At 37.0% G+C, this 15,097-nt stretch overlaps 1 long non-coding RNA gene and 1 pseudogene across 1 annotated transcript in view; one reads left to right on the top strand and one right to left on the bottom strand.

The window, feature by feature from the left end:
- LOC107719304 (uncharacterized) overlaps positions 1-742 on the bottom strand; it is a 965-nt gene extending 223 nt beyond the window's left edge. Inside the window, exons 1-2 of the long non-coding RNA XR_001637500.1 lie at positions 615-742; positions 178-254 (exon numbers count right to left, since the gene is read on the bottom strand). This is a non-coding gene — a long non-coding RNA (uncharacterized LOC107719304). The remainder of the gene's footprint in view (positions 1-177; positions 255-614) is intronic.
- Positions 743-5,775: 5,033 nt separating this feature from the next.
- The window catches only part of LOC107719302 (obscurin-like protein 1), a 14,064-nt pseudogene continuing 4,742 nt past the window's right edge, over positions 5,776-15,097 (top strand).

Here is a 15,097-nt window from a genome sequence, read left to right as displayed (position 1 = left end):
CACACACACACACACACACACACACACACACACACACACACACACAGGCACAAAAGGGTTTGCTTGAAATCCCAGGCCCCAGTTTTGCACAGATATAAGGAAGGAAGCTTAATCTACTATTGGATTAATAGAACAACAAATGGCACATAAACAGACAATCATGATGCAAACAGTTACTTTGACAGGGTGGTTGAGAACACATCAAGGGATTTCTTGGCATTTTCCATTTGAATCAATTGTATAGCTCCGGTAACCTTCAAAAAATAAATAAATAAATAAATACAGTAAATAATGCAGTAAGTAACATCAACAAAATATATGCTAGTAGCAAGCAATAGGGATTGCTTAACAGGGACACATATAGCACTGTAAAATACATACTTAAATACAGGACAAGAGGAAACTGATACTGTGAACAGAATATTTAATATCTGTCTAGACAATGGAAATATTTAAAGTTTAAAATCTATTGTAAAGCTAAAAATCTTTTGTAAGGTTGAACATAGAATAGATCTAAAGCTTTCTTGCCTGTTGTAAAAAGCATTACTTGTATATCTAATTATTCACAAGAAATCATAATAAGACTGATTATAGTACTAATAATCACACAGTACCTTAAAAAGTAAGCTCTTTGGATCCATTTTGTGTTCTGATGTTGTTCCGTATTTACAGTAAATCTTTGTGTCTGGTCTTTGTGTCCGTTGCTTTGGAGTATCATTGCAAAACTAATTTTTTCACCTTTGTTCCACTCTGACAGCAAGAGTATTTGGTCATGTTATGTTGAGCAATAATGTGCATAATAATGAGTCCTCTCGGTCTCAGCTCAGTCACACCACTCGTGACCATTTTCTGAGGTTTATCAGTGGTGCATGAACAAATAAAATATATATGGAAATGCATGTAGCGCATATACTGCTAAAAAAGATAAGGCACTTTATATCAACTAGTTTGCAGAGCAGTAAGGCCAAGTGGGGAATGTAAGATGTAAATAAAGCAAGTAAAACAAAGGAAAATAAAGTAATACCTTTTACCTTTTTCCTTTGACCTTCTAGTAAACGTAAATCAATCAATCAATCAATCAATCAAGTTTGTATTGTTGTTTTTTCGAAAACCATGAATTATGTCTTGTACAAAAGGTCAGGATAGTCCCTATAGTGCATTTTAAAGGGGGAACTGAGGGTACCTGATAACAATAACTTGGACATGGATAAAGATGTTTGTAACTATGCAAAATGGTCAAGGTTTTAATGTAAATGCTCTTTGACAGAGATGTGTTGGCTATAGCTAAGTGTTTGTGTTTACAGTTGATGAGACACGTATTAAGTTGAAGAGATACTATAATCTCCAAGACTGCAAGACACATCCATCAAAACACACATCAGTCCACTCAATCCATCACTTCAAATGTGTAATTTAATGCATAGCCAATAAGAAAAGTTAAGACAACAATAAATGTATACTTATAGTTCTTACTTATTAATCTGAATTTGTATTTAAATAAATGTGAGTAATGTTGGGCTGCACGGTGGCTCATGAGTAGCACTGTCGCCTCACAGCAAAAAGGTCCCAGAAATCCAGAAAGTGTCCAAGACCATTTGTCTTAATTTTTAACAACATATCTATTGCTTCATATCTTAAAACGTAATCAACCTTTGTCACATTTTGTGCAGTTTTCTAAATAAAAAGTGCTGTTGTGTTATATTTCTTTCAAAAAATGCCCCTTGTTTTGATATTTTGTTATATAATGAAAATATATTTTTAATTGAGGCTCAGATTTGAGGTTTGTCCTTTCCATCTCTAGCTTTGCAAAGTGACAGCAGTGAGTGACTTTGAATGTTGTATAACTAGTATGTTAACATAATAATTTTTTAGTGTATTCATATTTTCGAAAGGACCCAGACCCTGCCAAGTGGAAGGGGTCAAGTGGTTAGGTGGTCTAAATTTAACCTTTGCAGCCCACTGCTCCGCCATTGATGATAGCTGTGCTATATTTAGTAGGGTGGGTGGCAGCTGTGAAAGCATTTATTGGCTCTGAGCTGACAACGACCCCGGTACCATGATACATACATTGTTTGGTGGTGGTGAAAAAGAAGAGAACTTAGTCACACTGAAAGGCACATATAGAAGTACATGTATAAAGAGGCACATCAAGAAGCTCAATCAACAAACCACACTAGTAGAAAGAACTGGAGATCAACCTGATTGGATTAACATTACTATTAAGAAGACAGAAGCTTCTGTCGTGTGGAATATTTTCTATGACCTCCTGCAACTGTTCAACGCTAATGATATGATTGTTTTTTTTCAAAATCATAACAAACACAGAGGTCAAAGATAATTTCTTAAAGAAGAAAAGCTGATTAAGGTCAATATCCTCTTAGTCTGAAGAAAAGGTCCTGAAGATTAGTATTTCGGCTGGTCCTAAATGCTGATCTGATACTCCTGTTGACACGTGAGTTTACATTTGAGATGCTTACTTTTTATGATGGTGTCTTCTCTTGCAATTTAAATGTCATTAAAATAAAAAAATAAGAGAGATAAATTGAATCACATTTCTGTTTCAAAAATCTATATGGTACTAAATATTTTAATAATGGGACTTCATTTTTATACTTTATAAAATTACTGTTAAATCATTTTCAACTTGTATCATCCTTGTAGAAATCAAAAGTCAACAAAAACTTTAATGTGGCATCTTGTTTTATGTTTTAATGTTTTTTTTTTAAACTCAGGGGCACAATCACAAATGTTAAAGTCACAATTAAAGTTTAGTTTTTAAAATACTGTAACATTATTGTATCAAAGTACAACATACACAAGTAGGCACTGGAAACTGAGTTTTACTACAAACATACAGAGAATTCAGAGCTATAAGATATAGACTACTTAATATATGACCTAAGGAAACATTCACAGATAAACTTTAATATCTAAACTTTTATGTATAGTTAATATCTTTGGATAACTTTGAGAGGCAGCAGTAATTCACCGCGGCCCTCAATATGAACATATTATAAACAAAAATATGTGGTAACAATTTATAATAACTTTCATTAGAGATCATGAACAAACATCATATAATGCTCATATAACAGATCAGTAGTTCCGCATTCAGATATGAATATTAATTAAACTTACATTAATAACAATTATATTCAATATTAATGTTAATAATTAATCATTAATCATTATAGGCCTATATTATTTATTAATGTTTAATTAAAATTATTATAAGTTAATGTTAAATTATCTTTTTTAAGCACACATAAACTATCTTACATTTTTATTTACAGTCAATATGCTATGATATACACATCATACTGTCTTTGGTCATGGATATTAACATTATACTTGCACAAGAGTGTGCTAATCATCTGACATAAAAGAATCCTATTATTAGGGCATGGTTCATATTATTTGACTGGGCACTTCCGGAAAATTTACCAAGCATATAATATTTGCATGACCCAATTACTATTGCACTATGTCTTAAACATGCACTCAGTAATCTTTTATGTTGTGCTGACTGATATGACAGTCAACTTGGACTTAAACTGACAAATTCTCAAAGCCCAAAATGCCCAGGAGGGCAATCTGATCCAAACTCTTTAGGTTCGTTTACCCTCACTCTCCGATTCGACTGAGAATTTACATAGAGCTTCCCTGTTCATTCTCTGACAGGTTTAGAAATGTATTGAACAGAACACAGGCCAGATTTGTTCTAAAATAAACTACATTTAGGTTGCCGTAACATATTATGGTGCAAGACACTAAAAACAGTCAGATGTGATGGAACAAACAAAACATTTGCTCATGTGTAAATCGACCAAGAAGTTAAAAAAATTTAATGTATGAATGCCATTTGAACAGTAAAATTTTCTACTGACTTGGATAGAAACCACTGAAAAGCAGCCATTGTGTGAAATATAATTTGCATATAAGTATAGATGGATTTGTATTCATATAATATTTTATTATATAGAAATTCATGCTTAGTAGGGAGTCTATGTTAGCAAAATGCTCTCATAAAAACCATGCTAACAGTGATGGCACTTTGATGTATAGTCCCTGATATAGAAAAGTGATGAATCCTGATGCTATGAGTGTTTGTTAAAGTAGTTCATCTGAACATGCTTTGTCTTGTACTGCACATGGCCAAATCTCCCGCGTCTTTATTTGGACAGACTATTTTAAATGCTTCCTCCTGATATACAGAACCAGCTGTCAAGGCTTGAGTAGGGAATGGGGACTGGAGTTATCTTGACTGCTGTAAGAGGACTTCCTTAATGCAAGGAATGTTTCACTATCCCATATAAAGTTCACAATGTACATTGTATTGTACCCTTACAAAAAATAACTGCAATAGTTTAACTGTAGTGTGTGGTAATTTGGACACAATAACAGCAGTATTGAAAACGTCTAGGTTACTTGTGTAACCCTCGTTCCCTGAAGGAGGGAACGGAGACGTTACGTCAGTCGTGACTGACGAATTGGGATCTCGCCCGAGAGCCCAATCACCTTCGAGTGTAAACTAAACAAGCCAATGACAGTTGGCGTGCGTGTTTCGCCACGCGCACCCCGCCCCGCAGCGCGGGTATAAAAGGAGAGCGCGTGCAAACGCACATCAGTTTTTCGCTGAGGAGCCGAGACTACGTGCCCCGGCCCGCCGTAACACCAACGCCAGCTGTTTCTCTCTGCAAACACTCGCGGAGATTCGTCTTGTAGAAGGCTCGGCTCCGAAGCGAAAAACTGATGTGCGTTTGCACGCGCTCTCCTTTTATACCCGCGCTGCGGGGCGGGGTGCGCATGGTGAAACACGCACGCCAACTGTCATTGGCTTGTTTAGTTTACACTCGAAGGTGATTGGGCTCTCGGGCGAGATCCCAATTCGTCAGTCACGACTGACGTAACGTCGAACGTGACTGACTGAAAGGGAACTGTACCTACACTGCATACAAATTATCACTGCAGCACTGCAACAGTGAAAACTCACCACACCTGTACTACAGTTATTAACATATGTACTACTGCATCTATATTACTGTGCTTGAACAGTTAAAAAAATGCAGTACAAACATTACTACTCAAAACTTAAAAATGTATTTCACCTGGTCTTGTATTTCCATTAAAACTGATAGCAGACCATTGACTGGAACTGATGGGGAGACACTGGGATCAAGTCCTGGCGTTAGTCGTATTCATATGAATACCTTGTACCAACTATGCAATGTAAACTGTATATTCTTTAGTAAATTTTTCAACAGAGGATTAACAGCTACAGCACAATCTAGAGCATTTAAATTCATAAAGAATACTGGATCCAGAAAGAATGTTCAAAAAGGAGAGTGTTTGACATTTTTGTTGTTAAAGGTTTTCTTTTTTTGTTTGTTTGTTTATTAGCCAACATTTTATGTATTTCTTCATTAACTTTTCCAACTTTGTCTCATCATAACCATCTGTAAAATGTCTTTGGTGATTCACTGAGCTGCAAGTTCCCAAATTAAAGAGCACACACACACACACACACACACACGCACGCACGCACGCACGCACGCACGCACGCACACACACACACACACACACACACTTGTTAGACCCATAACTCACAACAAGTTATAATGACAGGAATGTTACAAATGTCAGATTGAAAAATGATGACCAACATAAAACTTTTTGTTTTGTTTGTTTTCAGAGCTGGGTATGTGCCACAGACATTTGTGCCATTCCTAATTTCAATAATAACTCAGAATAAGTCATTACCAGACAGTAAAAGGTATGGATGTTTTTGGAGGTGCTCCACGTGTGCTTGGATACCCGTGCCCCGTTCTGGTGAAATGTGGAACAGATGCTGTTCTTAAATGTCAGATTGGTGGAGATCCCCAACCAGATGTGATCTGGGAGCGGAAAAACGAGTCTATTCTTCCAGAGGGTCGTTACCGTATTACTCAAGATGGCAAGGTATACACCCTTTATATCTCTGGGGTGACAATGGAAGATGCTGGTCAGTATATTTGCAGAGCTAAAAACAACATTGGGGAAACATATGCAGCTGCTACCCTTAAAGTGGAAGAAGATCCCCAAGAGCTCCAGCAAACACAGCCAGCCCCACCACCACCACCACAAAATAAAGTTAAAGTGATTCCACCAGAACAAGCAGTCAAAATTATGAATCAACAACAGGATGGGGTGGTAAAGAAAGCAGACCCATTCCAAGACAACAAGCCTTGTTTTCTGATCAAAGCTCTTTCTCTAAGAGTTGACCGTGGGGAAGATGCTGCATTCTCCTGCAAGCTGTCAGGTGAGCCTTTACCTCAGGTGGTTTGGGAGAAAGATGGTAAACAGTTGAATGAGATCTATGAAAGTTCCCACTACCATGTGGGCCAGCAAGATGGTGGCTGGTTCCAGCTGAAGATTTTGTAGGGTGCAATTAAGCCTATAGGGTTATGTTCTTTCCTAGTAACTGCATGACCACAACTTTTTTTTTAACCACTGTCCTTGGCCTGCCATATCCCAGTTGAGTTATTGTGTAATTTGTGTTTAGTGCAAAGATATATGCATAGTGTGTGTAAACAATTAACACGTTAATGTTTCACGTTGCGTTTGAAATGTGACTTGTTTTAATTGCTTGGCAAACTGCAAATATTATAAAAAAAATAATAATAATTTTCTTATGGTAAATTTCTTCTGTTTATAGGGCCTCCAGTCCGATTTAAGCAAGCTCTTCAAGATGCAGAAGTCAGGGAGAGGGATGTTGCTGTTCTGGAATGTGAGGTTCCAGAAGAGTACATTTCCGCAGCATGGTACCTGGAGGATCAGAGGCTGCAGCCAGGAAATAAGTATAACATGGAACAGAAGGGAACACGGAGAAGACTAACCATACAAAATGTTGGGGCAGATGATGATGGAGTTTACCTGTGTGAGATGCCTGATGGTGGAAAGACTATTGCAGAACTGGCAGTTAAAGGTACTGTACATAACGAATAAGTCTTATTATGGCTATCAAAATTGACATGTTAACACTTTCAGCTAATTAAGTTTAACACTATTAATTTTGCTCCAATATAAGAGGAGAAAAATAATCAAAAACATTAAAAAAATGAACAGTAAAAACTTAAAACAATATTTTGTGTTGCAAAGCTGCAATTATTTTTTAAATTTTCTAATAAAATAAAATGAAAAATGATAACAAAAAATAATGTAAAATATTTTCACTTGTGCCATGAACATGAGAGTTTGCTTTGCAGTTTGATATACATATGAAATAGAAAGATCTGGATAATATAATTTACAAATTTTTCTGGTAGGTACAATTGTGAAGAAACTTCCACGGAGGTTAGAGGTGATGGAAGCAGAGAATGCAGCATTCTTTGTGGAAGTGGAACAAGATGACATGGATATCTGCTGGTTTAAAGACGGACTGCAGTTGCAAGAAACACATCAAACCATTATCAAGTCTTTTGGCAAAACCCACATCCTGGTTTTTGTCAATACATCATATCAAGACTCAGGCACGATCACTTTTATGGCAGGCAGATCAACAACAAGCTCCAAACTCAGGGTCAAAAGTGAGAGAATTCACACATGGCTTTGTGATGCACAAGTTACATTATTGCAAAAAAAAATAAAAATAATGTCATATTATGAAAATTTCATATTTATAATGTGAAATTTAATATTTAGAATCTGATATAATTTGTTTTCATTCAGCTGCTCGACACTGCCCACCCATCTCTCCTGTGAGTGTCCAAATGAACACCGACTGTTTAAATGGTGCCGTCCTTTCTTGGTCACCATCACCTAACTTGCAAAACTCTACTAAGTCAGTGTATGTTCTAGAACGTCAGGAAGTGGGCTCTCAGGAGTGGCAGCGATGCCTGACAACAGAGACAGGCACTTCTGCCGAGATCCTGGGTGACAGTGTACCATGTGAGGGTGATTACCGTTTCCGTTCTGCTGTGTTAATAAATATGGCAGAAGTGGACATGTGGAGTTCCCCAAAGTAGTACATCTGGGTAAGAATGAAACTTTCACAAACTGTACTATCAAGCTGTCAAAAATGATTTGCATTATAAACACATTACTCACAACAAGCCTATAAAAAGAAGGTAGTGATGAATTAGTGTGGCAGGTACTACTTACCAAAAATACCCTTATAGAAAAAACTATTGATGTAGGAATAAATGAGGAAATGCAGATTATTCCACTTCCCTAAAACAAAACAAAATAAATCACTACAAATCACTGCATAATTAAGCAGTGTTTTATAGAACATGAATGTCTCCAATGAGATTAGGCTTGGCACTTTAACTGTAAAGGATGTCATTTTAAACACACTTTATTTATATGTATTCGTTTAAAACTCACTAGTGAAGAGCATCACAAGCAATTTGTGATAAGACCCTACAATATTCATATTACAGAATGACAAAAGAGTTTTTTTCTTTCTTTTTAATAAATAGGGGTTAGAATAAGTGCTTTTGTTTATTGTTTTGGATAATTAAATATGTTCACGTACATTAAAGTGTTATAATAACATGAGATTATCTCTTCTATTTTATCGTCTTCAGTCCCAGGTCCAAAGATTAAAACCCCTCTGAAGAATGCTGTGGTGACTGAGGGGGATGATGCTGTGTTCTCCATTGAGCTCTCTGCTAACTTGATAGGCACATGGTTCCTGAATAGCCAGCAGCTGCAGGATAGTGGACGCTTTTCCATGACTCAGTCAAAGAACCAACACATTCTACGAATCCAGCAAGTGCCTAATGTGTATGATGGAGCTGAAATCACCTTCATTGCTACTGGCGTACGAGATTCAGCGACCCTACAAATTAAAGGTCAATATTTACATGGATGATCCCGACACATATGCATTGACAAAATCTTTACAATAAGATCAGTATGCATTTCGAAAATAGATAGGTTGAATTTTCATTTCATGCCAATTGTAGTCAGTATAATGCTCAGATTGATGCACTCACATTTCTAACCAATACTTAATTGCATTCCTTTCAAGATTTACGACATTGACAGTCTCACAGAAAATTCTCCATGTCCTGTTTTGCAGCACCTGAGGTGAAATTCTTACCAATGTCAGAGATGGACACCAAGAAGACCACTGAGGTGGGAAATCCTATTGTTCTGTACTGTGAGCTGTCCCACCCTACAGCCAACGTTGAATGGTTCAAAGACGGACAGGAGCTACATGTAGAGGAGGGTGTGAATATCCAATCAGATGGCAACATGAGGAGGATTGTAATTCAGTCAGCAGAGTACCTTCATTCTGGAGTCTACACCTGCCAATCAAACAATGACATACTCACATTTAATGTGAATGTTGAAGGTAAAAACTATACGCAAGAAATAAATTCCTAGTACAACAGTACAATCGTAAATGGTCGGCTGGACCATTTTAACATTAAATATACAGTAACAGAAGAATTCACCAAGATGTAGTTGTGCCCTCTTTATTATAATTTTACTGTTTATTTCCACATGCTATGTGCATTCACTGAAGGAATTATGCAAGTCATAATTATTATTATTAATATAATACTATCATTATGATAATAATATCATTCATGCTCACGTGTGCTTTGAATTTGACGACCATGAATATTTTTGTGCCTGATATTAGGTGTATTATATTTTATGGTTAATTTAATCATTAAAATGCTATTCTTTTTCCATCAGCCCCATCTGTATCATTTAAAGAGATTACACAAGAAGAGAGGCAGAAATGTGCTATGGAACTGGACCCTGTGGTCCTGACATGTGAGCTCTCCCGACCAGATGCACCTGCCATCTGGTTTAAAGATGGAGTTGCGGTTCTTCAGTCAGATAACATCACCATCCTGTCAGAAGGCACCATGAAAAGGCTTATAATCCATTCAGCAGCGCTGGCAGACGCTGGGACGTATACTTGCCAAGCAGGCGACCAAATCATGTCATTCTCTGTGAATATTAAAGGTAAAGTTTCTCTTTGGTTCTCTTTAACTAATCTAACTAATTTAACTAAAATTGCATATAATGAATGTTATTAATATATTTCTGTCATGACAACTCTCGAAGAGGGACTGCAGTTGCAAGAAACACATCAAACCATTATCAAGTCTTTTGGCAAAACCCACATCCTGGTTTTTGTCAATACATCATATCAAGACTCAGGCACGATCACTTTTATGGCAGGCAGATCAACAACAAGCTCCAAACTCAGGGTCAAAAGTGAGAGAATTCACACATGGCTTTGTGATGCACAAGTTACATTATTGCAAAAAAAATATATATAATGTCATATTATGAAAATTTCATATTTATAATGTGAAATTTAATATTTAGAATCTGATATAATTTGTTTTCATTCAGCTGCTCGACACTGCCCACCCATCTCTCCTGTGAGTGTCCAAATGAACACCGACTGTTTAAATGGTGCCGTCCTTTCCTGGTCACCATCACCTAACTTGCAAAACTCTACTAAGTCAGTGTATGTTCTAGAACGTCAGGAAGTGGGCTCTCAGGAGTGGCAGCGATGCCTGACAACAGAGACAGGCACTTCTGCCGAGATCCTGGGTGACAGTGTACCATGTGAGGGTGATTACCGTTTCCGTTCTGCTGTGTTAATAAATATGGCAGAAGTGGACATGTGGAGTTCCCCAAAGTAGTACATCTGGGTAAGAATGAAACTTTCACAAACTGTACTATCAAGCTGTCAAAAATGATTTGCATTATAAACACATTACTCACAACAAGCCTATAAAACGAAGGTAGTGATGAATTAGTGTGGCAGGTACTACTTACCAAAAATACCCTTATAGAAAAAACTATTGATGTAGGAATAAATGAGGAAATGCAGATTATTCCACTTCCCTAAAACAAAACAAAATAAATCACTACAAATCACTGCATAATTAAGCAGTGTTTTATAGAACATGAATGTCTCCAATGAGATTAGGCTTGGCACTTTAACTGTAAAGGATGTCATTTTAAACACACTTTATTTATATGTATTCGTTTAAAACTCACTAGTGAAGAGCATCACAAGCAATTTGTGATAAGACCCTACAATATTCATATTACAGAATGACAAAAGAGTTTTTTTCTTTCTTTTTAATAAATAGGGGTTAGAATAAGTGCTTTTGTTTATTGTTTTGGATAATTAAATATGTTCACGTACATTTGGAGTCTACCCCTGCCAATCAAACAATGACATACTCACATTTAATGTGAATGTTGAAGGTAAAAACTATACGCAAGAAATAAATTCCTAGTACAACAGTACAATCGTAAATGGTCGGCTGGACCACTTTAACATTAAATATACAGTAACAGAAGAATTCACCAAGATGTAGTTGTGCCCTCCTTATTATAATTTTACTGTTTATTTCCACATGCTATGTGCATTCACTGAAGGAATTATGCAAGTCATAATTATTATTATTAATATAATACTATCATTATGATAATAATATCATTCATGCTCACGTGTGCTTTGAATTTGACGACCATGAATATTTTTGTGCCTGATATTAGGTGTATTATATTTTATGGTTAATTTAATCATTAAAATGCTATTCTTTTTCCATCAGCCCCATCTGTATCATTTAAAGAGATTACACAAGAAGAGAGGCAGAAATGTGCTATGGAACTGGACCCTGTGGTCCTGACATGTGAGCTCTCCCGACCAGATGCACCTGCCATCTGGTTTAAAGATGGAGTTGCGGTTCTTCAGTCAGATAACATCACCATCCTGTCAGAAGGCACCATGAAAAGGCTTATAATCCATTCAGCGGCGCTGGCAGAAGCTGGGACGCATACTTGCCAAGCAGGCGACCAAACCATGTCATTCTCTGTGAATATTAAACGTAAAGTTTCTCTTTGGTTCTCTTTAACTAATCTAACTAATTTAACTAAAATTGCATATAATGAATGTTATTAATATATTTCTGTCATGACAACTCTCGAAGAGTTTAGCATGGTAATATACATGACAGTGTTAATGTGTCTGGTCTTGGCGGAATAGATCTGCTACACTGCGGCAGCAGAGCAAGTACCGAGACTTGCTACTGCCAATACATCCACAGACATGCTGCTCTGAGTATGTAAGAAATACTGCTTCTGCACATATAACATATATGAAATAACTCCATATATAAAATATATAAAATTACCCCGTAGCAGATCTATACAGGTGGAGCTGGGGAAGGTGGAGGGTTTCTTAAGCGCACTGCAACTGCTACAGCAAGCACTAGCCAAGTATTTGAATGCTGATGTGAAAAGAGACCAATCTGCTGTACCATGTGAATAATGATGTGATTATGTCAGATTAGGTTAGAACCTATCGGTCTGCGCCATCTAGAGTTTCATGACAGAAATTTGTATTTATATTCCATCACCTTACAATCTGAGTCAGAGTACAATGAAATTACAAAAAAATAAATCAATGATGTTGACTGACTTACATCTAGAACCTCCAGTTACAATTGTGGACCCAAAAGATGACATCCACATGGAGCGCTATGTCTTTGAGGAGGTATTCCTGAACTGTGAGCTTTCTCGATCAAATGGAGAGGCTCACTGGTTTAAAGATGGCCTAAAGCTCCAGGAGAGTGAGAATATCCGACTTAGTGCTGAAGGGCCATACAGGAGAGTAACCATTCTCTGCGCTTCCAGGTGGGATTCTGGAGAGTATGTATGCGACACAGGAGGCGACTCAGTATTCTTTCAGCTCATTTTTATTGGTAAGTATCAAGGGATAAGTTTCAAGTGATTTTCTCTCTTCTTTCTCTCTGTTTTATACTTAATTTCTAGATAATATTTTTAATAATAACTTGTTAAATTACGAATAAATATTTTGTAATTACTAATTAAGTCATTGGAATGGCTGTTAAGTAGTAATTGCTATAGTAATTAATTCAGTTATTATTTAAACCAATTTTTGTATTTTTTCATATTTTGTCAACCATTATGCACTTGCCTCTTCTAAACCCAGAGGCTCCAGTCCGCATTGTATCCCCCAGAGAGTCAGAGGTAGATGTGTGTATACTGAGCTCTGAGAGGCTGGTCCTGAGCTGTGAGATCTCCAAAGCAGACGCAGAAGTCTGCTGGTTTTGTGATGGCATGGAGGTAGTAGAGAATGATAACTTGAAACTGGAGGATGATGGGATTTACCGCAGACTGGTGATTCCCTGTGCTACCATCGATGATTCTGCAGAATATGTATGCGAGACTGCAGATGACTCCGTCACATTTTGGGTGAAAATAGAAGGTAATTTTGTGTAGTTTGTATGTACCAGGGTCAGAAATTAGCCAGGACTGTGGGAAGAAACGTTTTTAAAATGTCTATTTTAAAATGCCTATCGTTTTTTGTGAAATTCTACTTTTTTCCATAGAGCTCCCTATTAAACTTTCTTGCTCCAAGGAGACAGGCAGCATTACAGAGAGTTTTGCTGGTGAACCTGTAGTCCTAGAGCTTCAAGTTTCCCGTGATAATGCAGAGGTGTGCTGGATGAAAGATGGAGTGAAGGTGGAAGAGAGCAGCAACATCACAATTACTGAGAATGAACTCATACGCAAGATTACCATCCATTTTCCAACTCTGAAGGATTCTGGGATATATACCTGCAATGCAATAGATGACACAATGGATTTTAAAGTCAAAATTTCTGGTATGATGTAAAACCATTATTTATATCTTAGTCTTTTTCAAAGTTATTACTCTTTTCTTCTGAAGGTTAGTTTTTCTTTATCTTTATCTCTTCCAGAGGCACCAGTAAAAATCCTAAATAAAGATCAGATCAAGAGTGAGCACAAGGTTGCATTATATGATGACGTTGTATTGGAGTGTGAGGTGTCCACGGCCAATGGTGTAGTCAACTGGTGTAAAAATGGAAGTCCTATTGAGGAGAATGAACGCTTCTGTTTTGAGGAGGAAGGTGCCTTCAGAACACTGGTCATTCTCTGTGCAGAGCTGCAGGACTCTGGAGAATATATTCTTGATTCTAAAGATGATTCAATTTCATTTCATGTCACAGTACAAGGTAAAAAGTGTCTTTCAGTTGTATTGATGCGAACCTGTGCATGATCCCTAAAGCGAACAAAAGTCATAACACAATACTTTTGATTAACTCAGAGCCATCAGTGAAGATCATTGGCAACTCTGGTGATCCTGATTACCAGGAGATGGTGACAGGAGATGATCTCATCTTAGCTTATGAGGTTTCTCGAGCCAATGCACCAGTTAAGTGGCTATTCAATGATAAGCCATTGGTCTCTGATGAGCGCACGCATATTGAAAGCCATGGAATGCTCCGGAAACTGACTTTATCCAACATCCTCCTTTCTGACTCTGGGAAATACATGTGTGATGCTGTTGATGACCAAATGATAACCACTGTTAAAGTTCAAGGTACTGTATTTATTTTCCTTTCCTAATACAATAATTGTGTTTAAGAACAGGGATCTTATGAAATATATTTTATCTGATTTATTATGAATACATTGCTGTTTGAGTCTGTGACTTTACACTCATTATTTCTTCATTTTTTATAATTACATTAATAATATTTTTTATTTAAATTTAGTTGCCCGGGACAACTGTCCTGATATAATAATGAAGAAAAAAGCCTCAATGAAAGAATTAAAGTGTTATTAGAACCTCATTAAGAAGTTTGGCATAATCCTTTAAAGGTGACATATCATGAAAATCTGACTTTTCCAGGTTTTAAGTGCTATAATCAGGTCCCCCGTGCATCTACCAACCAAGGAAACGTGAAAAAGATTAGCCCAGTAACTTTGTTTTGGTGAGCCTTTTTCGGCAAGCGTCTGAAAAAACGAGCGCGTCTGATTTCGCTCCCCTAGTGACGTGGCAAAGGGATCTCATTATAATATTACCGCCCCTTAATCTGTAAGTTTCCACCCACGGCACCGTCATTTTGATTTCGCAAGCGACAACGGTGTACCAGTTCTAACGCCATGGCAAAAGTTTGAGCAAAACATGCTAACTGTTCTGTCTTTGGCTGCACAGACAGGAACAAAACACTATTTAGAGTCCCAGCCTCAGAGGAGACAACAGAGCAGTGGATTTATTGATTTATTTAATGTA

Source organism: Sinocyclocheilus rhinocerous, unplaced genomic scaffold, assembly GCF_001515625.1.
Source record: "Sinocyclocheilus rhinocerous isolate Xijiao unplaced genomic scaffold, SAMN03320098_v1.1 scaffold1142, whole genome shotgun sequence".
Classification (NCBI taxonomy): domain Eukaryota; kingdom Metazoa; phylum Chordata; class Actinopteri; order Cypriniformes; family Cyprinidae; genus Sinocyclocheilus; species Sinocyclocheilus rhinocerous.
The sequence above is the reverse complement of the archived record's forward strand: the minus strand, read 5'-3'. Positions and strand labels throughout refer to the sequence as shown.